We start from the raw sequence: 10,863 nt of genomic DNA on the forward strand, positions 1-10,863 counted from the left end.
GACTCTATATTCCAATAGGAAAAACAAACAAAAACAAATGTGTGTGTACACACATAGACACAGGGGCTTTAAAAAGTTCATGGAATAACTCCATGATCTTTTCATTCTATTTTTCCACCAACATTTTGAAGTCTCCTTGTGTGTGTATATACATGCATATAGTCATGGGTTGAATTATGTTCCCTCAAAATGTGTGTCAGCTTGGCTAGGCTGTAATTCTCAATATTGTGGAGCTGTCCTCCACTTTGTGATCTGATTTAATTATCCTCCATTTTGTGATGTGGTGATATGTTAATTAGGCAGGATCAATGTAGGGTGTACCTTGAGTCACCAACTTAGAGAGAATGTCACTCCAGTTACATCCTTGCTCAAGTCACCATCCTATAAAAGTTACTGCCCATACTCTAGGCGCATCCTTGCTTGAGCTACATCTTGTAGCTTAGAAGAGATAAAAGGATAGAAATGCAAGCAGAGATGAGAGGGACACCACTATTACTGAGAAAGAAGAAGCAGGGGTGAAACATGTCTTCTGAACTTGAGGTCTCTGTATTGAGAACCTCCTAGCCCCAGGAGAAGACTGATGCCAAGACACATGGAGATCTCTGACAAACATCAGGTTCACAGATGTAGAAAGGAAACCAGGACCTCCTCCTAAGGCCAGCCCCTTGAATTTGGACTTCTAGGCCCTAAACTGAGAAAAAATTCATTTCTGTTTATGGAAGTCATCCAATTGTGACATTTCTGTTATAACAGCATTAGATAACTTAGATTTACATATATGTAAAATTGAATATATATATGTAAATATTTGCAAGTATGTATGAGAAAACTTCAAAAAGTTCAAGGAAGAAATGGTCTTTTTTCCCAATAACTTTTTGAAATTGTTACTGTGGCTCAATGCAATGGACCGCAAAGTCAGTTTGAACCACAAGGTTGGCTGTTCATACTCAGCAGCTGCTCCTTGGAAACCCTATACATGGTCACTATGAATCAGAACTGACTTGATGGCACTTAACAGCAACATGATCCATAGAAGTTAATCAATCAGTTGTCATTGTGGAAGTGAAATTCAGGTTTAAACCTGAAAATTAAGTGAAATGATCTGTATAGGAGTAGGATAGAGAGAGTAATGCCATAGAGGGAAAATATGTGTGAAGGTTCTGAATAGGTATGTGGATTTCAGAGTTTAAGGATTTGTTGTGTGATTGAAATCTAATGGACATATAGGAAAACAGGTAAGATTAGATGGAAGATGTTCTGTTGTTGGGTGCCATAGAATCAGTTCTGACTCATAACAATCCTATGAACAACAGAAGAAAACACTGCCTGGTCCGGCTTCATCCCCCAAATAATTGATATATTTGTTTGTACAACTGCTTCTTGGTCTATGTGCAGATTCCTCATAAGCAAAATTAAATGTTTGGGAATACCCATTCTTCACAATGTTTTCCATTGCTTGTCATGATCCACACATACGAAAGCCTTTGCTTAGTCAATAAAGCACAGGTAAAAATCTTTCTGGTATTCTCTGCTTTTAGCCAAAATCAATCTGACAACAGCAATGATATTCTTCATTCCATGTCCTTGTCTGAAATCAGCTTGAACCTCTGGCAGTTCCCTGCCAGTGTACTATTGCAGCAATTTTTGAACTGTTGTTGTTGTTGTTAAGCTTTTATGTGTTATCGAGTTAGATCCAACTCTTAGTATATAGGGTTTCCGAGTAGTGATTGTTTAGTTTGAACTGCTGACCTTGCGGTTCAAACTGAACTTGCAATCAAGTGCATTATTGTGCAGCGCCACACCAAGACTCTCTATTTTGAAATACCATTAGCAAAATTTTACTTGTGTGGGATATTAATGATATTGTTTGATAATTCTGTTGAGTCACGTCTTTTGGAATGGGCACAAATATGGATCAATATCAATCAGTTGGTCAGGTATCTATCTTCCAAGTTTCTTGGCATAGATGAGTGAGTGCCTCCTGTGCCTCACCACTTCCTCGAAATATTTCAATTTTTATTCCATTAATTCCTGGAGGCTTGTTCTTTGCCAATGCCTTCAGTGCACCTTGGGCTTCTTTCTTCAGAACCATTGGCTGGTGATCATATCCTACCTCTTGAAATGGTTGAACATTGATCATTTGCTTTTGGTACAGTGACTCTGTGAATTCCATCTACATTCTTTCTTTTTTTTGAATTGAGGATATTTACTGTATTATTAGCTGACCACATTACAAAAATAATTATGTAGACACCTTAGTTCATCCTTCTAATACGCCTGTTGATCTGGTCTTACCTGTTGCCAGCATCTCCCCCTTCTACAAAATGGGTCCTCTTTTTCTTCATTCCACTGCATGGAAAAGATGATTTGAAGCATCAAAGAATATTATTTGCTTCTTTGAAATGTTTCCCAATGGTGTAGATCTCATGAATCAGATCCTCCATGCGATGATGCCATATTTACAAGAGAATGTGCAATCAGCATGTCATCTGTCAGGACAATTCACTTCTTACTGATTTTGCCATAATCATGCTTGTAGATTAGTTCATTTACTGACCTTAGGTTTGGATACCCCCTTGCAATATATGGCTCCACAATCCTCAGCATGTTAATTGAAACCATTTTGAGCTTAAGGAAGGTGCCATTGAAGAGCTCCTGAAGGTGAATAAGTTGCAACACCTTTCGAACCTTTGAGCTCACACCATTGATGCCTCTGATGCTGATAACAAATGCCAACTTGCGTTCTCCAAGTGCATAGAAATTGCCTACTTTTCCTGTCATCCTAGCCATTTGAATCTCAGTTCTGTCCATCTGCCTATATTCCTTGTGACAGTGCTTGGCTTTTTCATAAATAAGCTTCCTCCTTGCTTTTTGAAGCATCTTTTAGAGAAACTTCTTTCTCAAGCGCTTGACTTTTAGTTCTGTGAAATTCCTTCGCTTTTTCTTAAGGGTCTCTGGCACAGCAGGAACCTTCTTTTTCTTTTCTTTGACACCTTCCATGGGTCAAGCCAGTTGAAAAAAAGATAAAAAGTCCTCCAAATTTTTTTTTTTATAGATGTTTTATTGTGAATTATGTGATAGTTTACATGGGAGAATATTAGCTTTACATTCATCCTATTGTATATCGTTTCATTGCCATGGTTACAATCCCCTCCATGCATCATCAACCAATCAAAGGGTATACTCTGCAAGCCTGCCCCCTGGTCATCAGCCTACAGCCCTTCTCCCTTTCTGGGTATAGAGTCCCTGGCTGCTCCATCTCTCCATGTTATAGTCTCTGCCTCCATCTCTGGCGTCACTGCTTCTCTGGGTAGGATCCCGCACTCCACTCTTCTCCTTTAATGGTTCCAGGGACCTCTACTCCTGGACTGCAAAGTCACGCACTCCCCTCCTTTTACTACAAAGCACCCACCTTTACATTTCCAACCCTTGCAGTCAGCCCTGATAACAATTATTCACCCTCCACTGTTCTTTTGATGCTATCTGCATCATTCAATATTTTGCTGATAGAATTATTAAATATTGCAAACCTAGACTTAATTATTTTTTCCATTTTTTTTCAGCTTGAGAAATGCTGACCATTTTCTTCCGTTTTGGTTTTCTAACACTAGGTCTTTGCACATTTGATTATAATACTTGACTTTGCCTTCTTGAGCTGCCCTTTGAAATTTTCTGGTCAGCTCTTTTACCCCTCATTTCTTCCTTTTGACTGTGATGATGTGAATGAAGTAAAACTTTTGGGACCTATATTTCTTGATGGGGCACAACTCAAAACAAGGAAAAGCAATTATAAAACATCCATTGGTAATTATAACATGGGATGTATGAATCTAGGAAAATCTGAAGTTGTCAAAAGGAAATGGAACACATAAAGATTGATATCTACACTGGAGAGCAAGTTTCAAAGTCTCTGCTGACTTCCATTTTGATCTTTTCCTTCTTTCTTGTCTTCTTAATGACCTTTTGCTTTCTTCCTGTATAATGTTTTTGATGTCATCCCATAACAATTCTGGTCTTCAGTCATTAGTGTATAATGCATCAATCTGTTCTTGAGATGGTCTCTAAATTCAGGTGGGTAATGTATATTTTGTCTCAGATGGACTTGTTTTAATTTTCTTCAGCTTCAGCCTGAACTTACAATTGATGGTCTATTCCAAGTCCTGGTCTTATTTGACTGATGATATGGAGCTTTTCCACAGTCTCTTCTCACAGATGTAGTTAATTTCTGTGTATTCCATCTGGCGAGATCCATGTATATAGTTGTCTTTCATGTTTTGTTTTTTTTTTAATTAATCCATCAATTTATTAAATAAAAAAACTTTCAATATCCCTAAACCTTGTTACTATTTTATATAAAGATCCTCAAAATAATTTATCCACTTAAACATCCATGGACAATAATAATGATGAGTAATGTTTCTACATAAAAATTTAATAGATATTATTTAAAAGAATAGTAAACTACATATTCTTTCATTACAAATTTGAATAACTGAAAATTTAAAATGAAATCAACAAAGTTATGGTCAGTTGGTGCTGGATTATACCTAATTTAAAGCAAGTAGTTACTTTTGTTAAATACATAAATTTGAGGGCATAACATGATTTTTTTTCTTGATTGCATAAAAATCTTCAATGTAAAATATTTCAAATGTATACAATTTTTCAAAGCACTCTATTAGCATAGTGGTTATGGTTGGGCTGCTAACCTCAGGGTCAGCAATCTGAAACTACCAGCAGTTCCACAGGAGAAAGATGAGGCATTTTACTCCTGTAAAGATTTACAGCCTTGGAAACCCTATGTTGTTGTTCTTAAGTACCGTCGAGTTGGTTCCAACCGATAGCGACCTTGTATAGGGTTTACAAGGAGTGGCTGGTGAGCTTGAATCACCTACTTTGTGGTTCAAACGACTTTGCAGTCCAGTGCATTAGCCCACAACACCACACTGCTATGAGTTGGAAATGACTCCATGGCACACCACCACCACCACCATGCAATTTTTCAAATGTAACTCTCAAAGAACATTTCCATAATGACTATGAAGTGAATAAAATATTTTTCAAATTTCTGCGTGGAAGGATAGGAGGAAAATAGGATGAAAGGTGACTGAGAACCAGAGTTTGGGTGACTTAGCAGTTTATCTGTGAGACCCAAATGTTTGTCTAAAGTAGGCTGCAAAATCTGGAACTATTAGTGAGTTCAAGATGATATAACAGATCACTTTATTTCAAAAAACAACAGTAGGAACTAATTTTTCAAAACTCAGTTAGGTGTGTGTATGGCCCAGCTTTAACACCTGACTGTTCCGGCAAGTGCCGTGTCACCACAACCTCAGCTTCAGCACATTTGCTGTTTGCAGTGATTTCTTTTTCACATAGAGTTACAAATTGAGAATACAGTTCTAACCCTTCTTCTTTTCCAGAGTTAGAATGATACTACATGTTTCTTTCTTTCACTCTCCCCACAAGCATGGCTTGAGGAATGATAAGAATGTGGTCAGGTAGATCCAATACAGAGCAGTTCTTGCCCTTTTCAACCTTACTTAATTTCTCATTTAACAGTGTAAAATTAAGTGAGGAATTTGGGAAGTTCTTTCTCAGCTCCCTTGAAAAAGCACAGGTATATCACTAGTCCTCTCTGATCCTCTGCCCACTGGGCCTCGGTGTCTGCTGAACTTACTTGAAGTTGAGCTTGAAGGCACTGCTGCAGGTGTGAAGGGGCCTGAAATATCCCTCAGCCTTAGGCCATGACTCGAGATTGCACTAGGAGCCCATGTGTTCAGATCTTATATGTTGTTTTAAAAAGGTATTTGCAATGAATAAGTCATTCGTTTTGCAAAACTCTACCTTGTAATCTCCAGGATAATTCCTGTCACATAGGCCATAATTTCTAACTACTCAGTTTCCAACTTTTGCTTTTCAATGCTCAGTATATCTTGATTATGTATTTGATCTATTACAGACTGAAGAAGTTGGTAGAATTCTTCAATTTTATCATCACTGACTTCAGTGGTTTTACATAAATGTGAATAATAGTGCTATTAATTTGTCTTCCTTATAGGAATATGGATATTATCCGGTCACAGACAGCATTGTACTTCAAGACAGATCTTGAAATGTTCTTTTTGATGATGAATTCCATGCCATTTCCCTTCATTTTGTGATTCCCAGTATAGTAAAGTCATATTCAAAATGACTGGTACCAATCCATTTTAGCCACTAATGGCTAGGGTATCAATCTTCATGTGTTCCATTTCTTTTCCTACATCTTCATGCATTCCATACATTCCATGTTCTAATCATCAATGGTTGTTCATAGCTGCTTTTCCTCATTTTGAGTTGTGCCCTATCAACAAATGTAGGTCCCAAAAGTTTTACTCCGTTCTGTCATCACGGTCAACTCTACTTGGAGGAGACAACTCTTCTCCAGTATTTTGGGTGCCTTTCAACCTGAGTGGCTCATCTTCTGACAATATTTCTGACAATATTCTTGTGCTATTCTTAATGTTTTCATTTTCTGGTACTGTATCTCATGATGTTCTGTTACTATTCTTAAGGTTTTTAGTGCCTAAGCAGGCAGAAGTAGTATACCTCTCCTTCTTTCTAGTCTGTCTTAGTCTGCAAGCTCAACTGAAGCCTGTCCATGGGTGAGCCTGTGGTTATTTAAAATTCAATGGCATCGATTTCAGCATTTCAGTAATACACAAGGCACCACAGCATGACAAATTGGGTAGATGAGTAGGTTGAGGATAGACAAGGGCAGATGATGTACATTGTTAAAGGTTTAATTAAGAAATCTGGATATGATTCTAGATTTAACTGAAGTCATGAAAGTGTTTTAAGGAGAGTGGTATGATCAAAATTGTGTTTTTAATAAAACAACTCTGGTAACTGTCAAAAAGATATATTTGAACAGAGGGAAATCAAGGAACAGTTAAAAGCGTTTGGCAATTAGTTAGAGACTCTTGCTAAAGTTCAGAGTGTTGTTTAAAAATGAATGCTGATATGGATTCTAGTCCCAGTCATTGTAGAGTAGTATTGGATTAAAAATTCCACCGACAATTTTCACAATGCACACACCTACACATATATTATTTGAAGGTACTGAACAGTGGTCCAAAGCAGGCAGAACCCTTGAAACTAGTTACTCACTATCAATGGATAAGATTCACACTTATATGTTTTATTGTTGTTCTTTTAAATAAATTCCTTCTAAGGAGTCCTGGAAAGTCCTGGTGTGGCGCTATGGATTAATGTGCTTGACTGCAAAGTTGGTGGTTCAAACTCACCAGGTGCTCCTTGGAAATCCTCTGTATGGTCACTATGAGTCGGAACTGACTTGATGGCACTTAACAGCAACAACAAGGAGTTCTGGTGTGGAGCTGCGGGCTAATGCGTCAGACTGCAAAGTTGTTTGAACTGCAAGGTTGGTGGTTCAAGCTCACCAGCCACTCCTTAGAAACCTTATACAGGTCGCTATGGGTCGGAATCAACTCAATGTTACTTAACAACAACAACTGCATAGAGATTTTAGCTGTTTCCCAGGACATTGAAGCCAGTTTGGAGTTTAAGTTCTCAATTTGGGAGTTTGGTAAATAAACCCTGTAAGCTCTCCACCTATGTACCTTAACAAAACATAATATTCAGCATCCATAAATTAAAGGTGATCAGCCACTAATTTAATTGCCTACCAGAAGAAAACCAACTTTCCAGAGGATGATAATAAATTTCAACATAGCTGCCATGGAACACAATGTCTAGTACAAATAAAAATATCTAGACACACAAGAAAACAGAAGATTATGATCCATTGTCAAAGTAAAAAAAGCAGATAAATCACAGATAAAAATTGGAAGACAAGGACTTTAAATCTATTCATATATTAAAGGACCTAAGGAAAATAGTAAGGAGTTCTGGTAGTATAGTGATTACGAATCAGGCGTACAAACCTTAAGTTCAGCAGTTTGAAACTACCAGCTACTCCGGAGAAGAAAGATGAGGCTTTCTGCTCCCATAAAGATTTAAAGCCTTGGAAACCCTGCACAGGGTCACGATGGGTTGGAACTGACTCAATGGCACTTAACAACAAAAGGAAATAATAGTTATAAAGAGCAAACAGTTGAAGAATCTCAACAAAAAAATAAAAGCTGTAAAATCTAGAAATTTTAAAACTGAAAGTATACCTTGGGAACTGAAAAATTCACTGGATATGCTAAACAGATACAGAATAAACTAGAACACAATTCAACAGAAATTATTCAATTGGAGAAAGAGGAGAAAAATCAAAATTGGGGGAAATTTAAAAAAGGCTCAGTGGCCTATTGGAAGGAGCCTGACAACATAGTTTGAGGTTCATACTTATCAGTTACTCTATGAGAGAAGGATGTGGGAACCTGCTTCTGTAAGACTTATGAATCATTCTGACTCTTCGTATTAATCATTCTGACTCTATCCGATAGGGTCTCTACATATTGGATTTGACTTGATGTCAACAGGATTTGCTATGCTTTGGGACTGCACTGTAGTATTGAGAGATCCAACTCCAAGGCAGTGGGTATAGTTTTGATTTTAACATAAGTCTTATTTTACTTCCAGAATGAAGTAGACACAGATGTTGTTAGACAGATGTTGTTAGGTGCTGTCGAATTGGTTCTGACATAACAGAATTAAACACTGCCAGGTCCAGTGCCTTTCTGAGAATCATTGTTAAACTTGGAAAAATTCCTGCTGCCACTGTGCCAATCCATCTTGTTGGGGGGGGGTGTGTCTCCCTCTTTTTCAGTACACTCCACATTACTAAACATGATATCTTTCTCCAGGGATTCGTCCCTCCTTATAATATTCCGAACTATGAGAGACAATGTCTGGCGATCCTGGCTTCCAAGGAGCATTCTGGCTGTACTTCATCCAGCACGGATTTGTTTGCTCTTCTAGCAGTTCATGGTACTTTAATATTCTCCTCCAACACCATAACTCAAATGTATCAATTATTCTATAGTATTCCTTGTCCACTGTCAAACTTTCACATGCACATGAGGCTATTGAAAATACCAAAGCTTGTATCATGCACACCTTTGTCCTAAAACAGACATCTTTGCTTTTGTTGTTGTTGTTGTGAAGTGCTATCGAGTTGGTTCTGACCCATAGCGATTCTGTATACGGTTTCCAAGGAGCAGCTGGTGAGCTTGAACCGCCGACCTTGCAGTTCAAATGGCTTTGCAGTCTGGTGCATTAACCTACAGCGCCTCTTTGCTCTAGAACACTTTAAAGAGGTCTTGTGCAGCAGATTTGCCTAATGCAATATGCTGTTTGATTTCTTGACTGCTTCTTCCATGAGCTAAGCAAAATGAAGTTCTTGGCAACTTCAATCTCCTTTCCATTTATCATGATGTTATTTATTGTTCCAGTAGTTAGGATTTTTGTTTTCTTCACTTTGAGGAGCAACCCATACTGAAGGTTGTGGTCTTTGATCTTCATCAGTTAAGTATTTTAAGCCCTCTTCAATTTCACCAAGCAATGTTGTATCATCTGCATATCACAACTTGTTAATAAGACTTCCTCCAATCCTGATGCTACATTCTTTTTCATATAATCCAGCTTCTCAGATTATTTGCTCAGTGTAAAAATTGAATAACTGTGGTGAAAGAACACAGACCTTGTTCACACCTTTACTGATTTTAAACCATTCAGTGCCACCTTGTTCTCTTTGAATGACTGCTTCTTGTTCTATGTACAGGTTCTTCATGAGCACAATTCAGTGTTCCAGAATATACATTCTCTCAATGTTGTCCATAGCTTATCATGACCCTCACACTCAAAAACCTTTGCTTAGTCAAAAAAGCACAGGTAAACATCTTTATGGCATTCTCTGCTTTCAGCCAAGATTGTCTTCTTATGTCAACAATGTTATAATTCATTCCACATCCTCCTCTGAATTCAGCTTGAATCTTTGTCAATGTAATGTTGCAGCCATTTTTAATTACCTTTAGCAAAATTTTACTTGCGTGTGATATTAACTATACTGTTTGATGATTTCCACATTCCATTGGGTAACCACTCTTTGGAATGTGCACAGATATGGATCTCTTCCAATTGGTTGACCAAGTAGCTGTTTTCCAAATTTCTTGGCATAGATGAGTGAGTGCCTCCTTTGCTGCATTAGTTTGTTGAAAGATTTCAATTTGTATTCCATCAATTCCCTGAATCTTCTTTGCCAATGTCTTTAGTGCACCTCAGACTTCTTCCTTCAGTACCACTGGCTCTTGATCATATGCCACCTCTTGAAATGGTTGAACATCAGCCATTTCCTTTTGGTACAGTGACTCTGTGTATTCATTCCTTCTTCTTTTGATGGTTTTTGCATCATTCAATATATTGCCCATTGTTGTTGTTATGTGCTGTGGAGTCATTTCCGACTCATAGTGACCCCTTACAGAGTTTCTGAGGCTGTAAATCTTTACGGGAGCAGAAAGCCTCATCTTTCTCCTGCGGAACAACTGGTAGTTTCAAACTGCTGACCTTGTGGTTCGCACCTTGACTCATAACCACTACGCTACCAGAGGCCATAGAATTCTTTACTATTTAGACCTCAGACTTGAATATTTTCTTCAGTTCTTTAAGTCTGAGAATGCTGAGCATGCTCTTCCCTTTTGATTTTTTAACTTGAGGTCATTGCACATTTCATTATATTATTATGACTTTGGTTTCTTAACCTGCCCTTTGACATTTTCTGTACAATTCTTTTACTCCTAACTTCTTCCATTTACTTTAGCATCTCTGTGCTGGAGAGCAAGTTTAGACTCCCTATTGACATTCATTTTGGTCTTTTCCTTCTTTCTTGTCTTCTTAATGATCTTTGGCTTT

At 37.8% G+C, this 10,863-nt stretch overlaps 1 pseudogene; it reads right to left on the reverse strand.

Annotated features, from left to right (window-relative positions):
* Positions 1–2,255: 2,255 nt before the first annotated feature.
* Positions 2,256–3,000, reverse strand: LOC102832518 (annotated as a pseudogene).
* Positions 3,001–10,863: the final 7,863 nt, after the last annotated feature.

The sequence above is a fragment of the Chrysochloris asiatica genome, unplaced genomic scaffold (assembly GCF_000296735.1).
Source record: "Chrysochloris asiatica unplaced genomic scaffold, ChrAsi1.0 scaffold00084, whole genome shotgun sequence".
NCBI lineage: Eukaryota > Metazoa > Chordata > Mammalia > Afrosoricida > Chrysochloridae > Chrysochloris > Chrysochloris asiatica.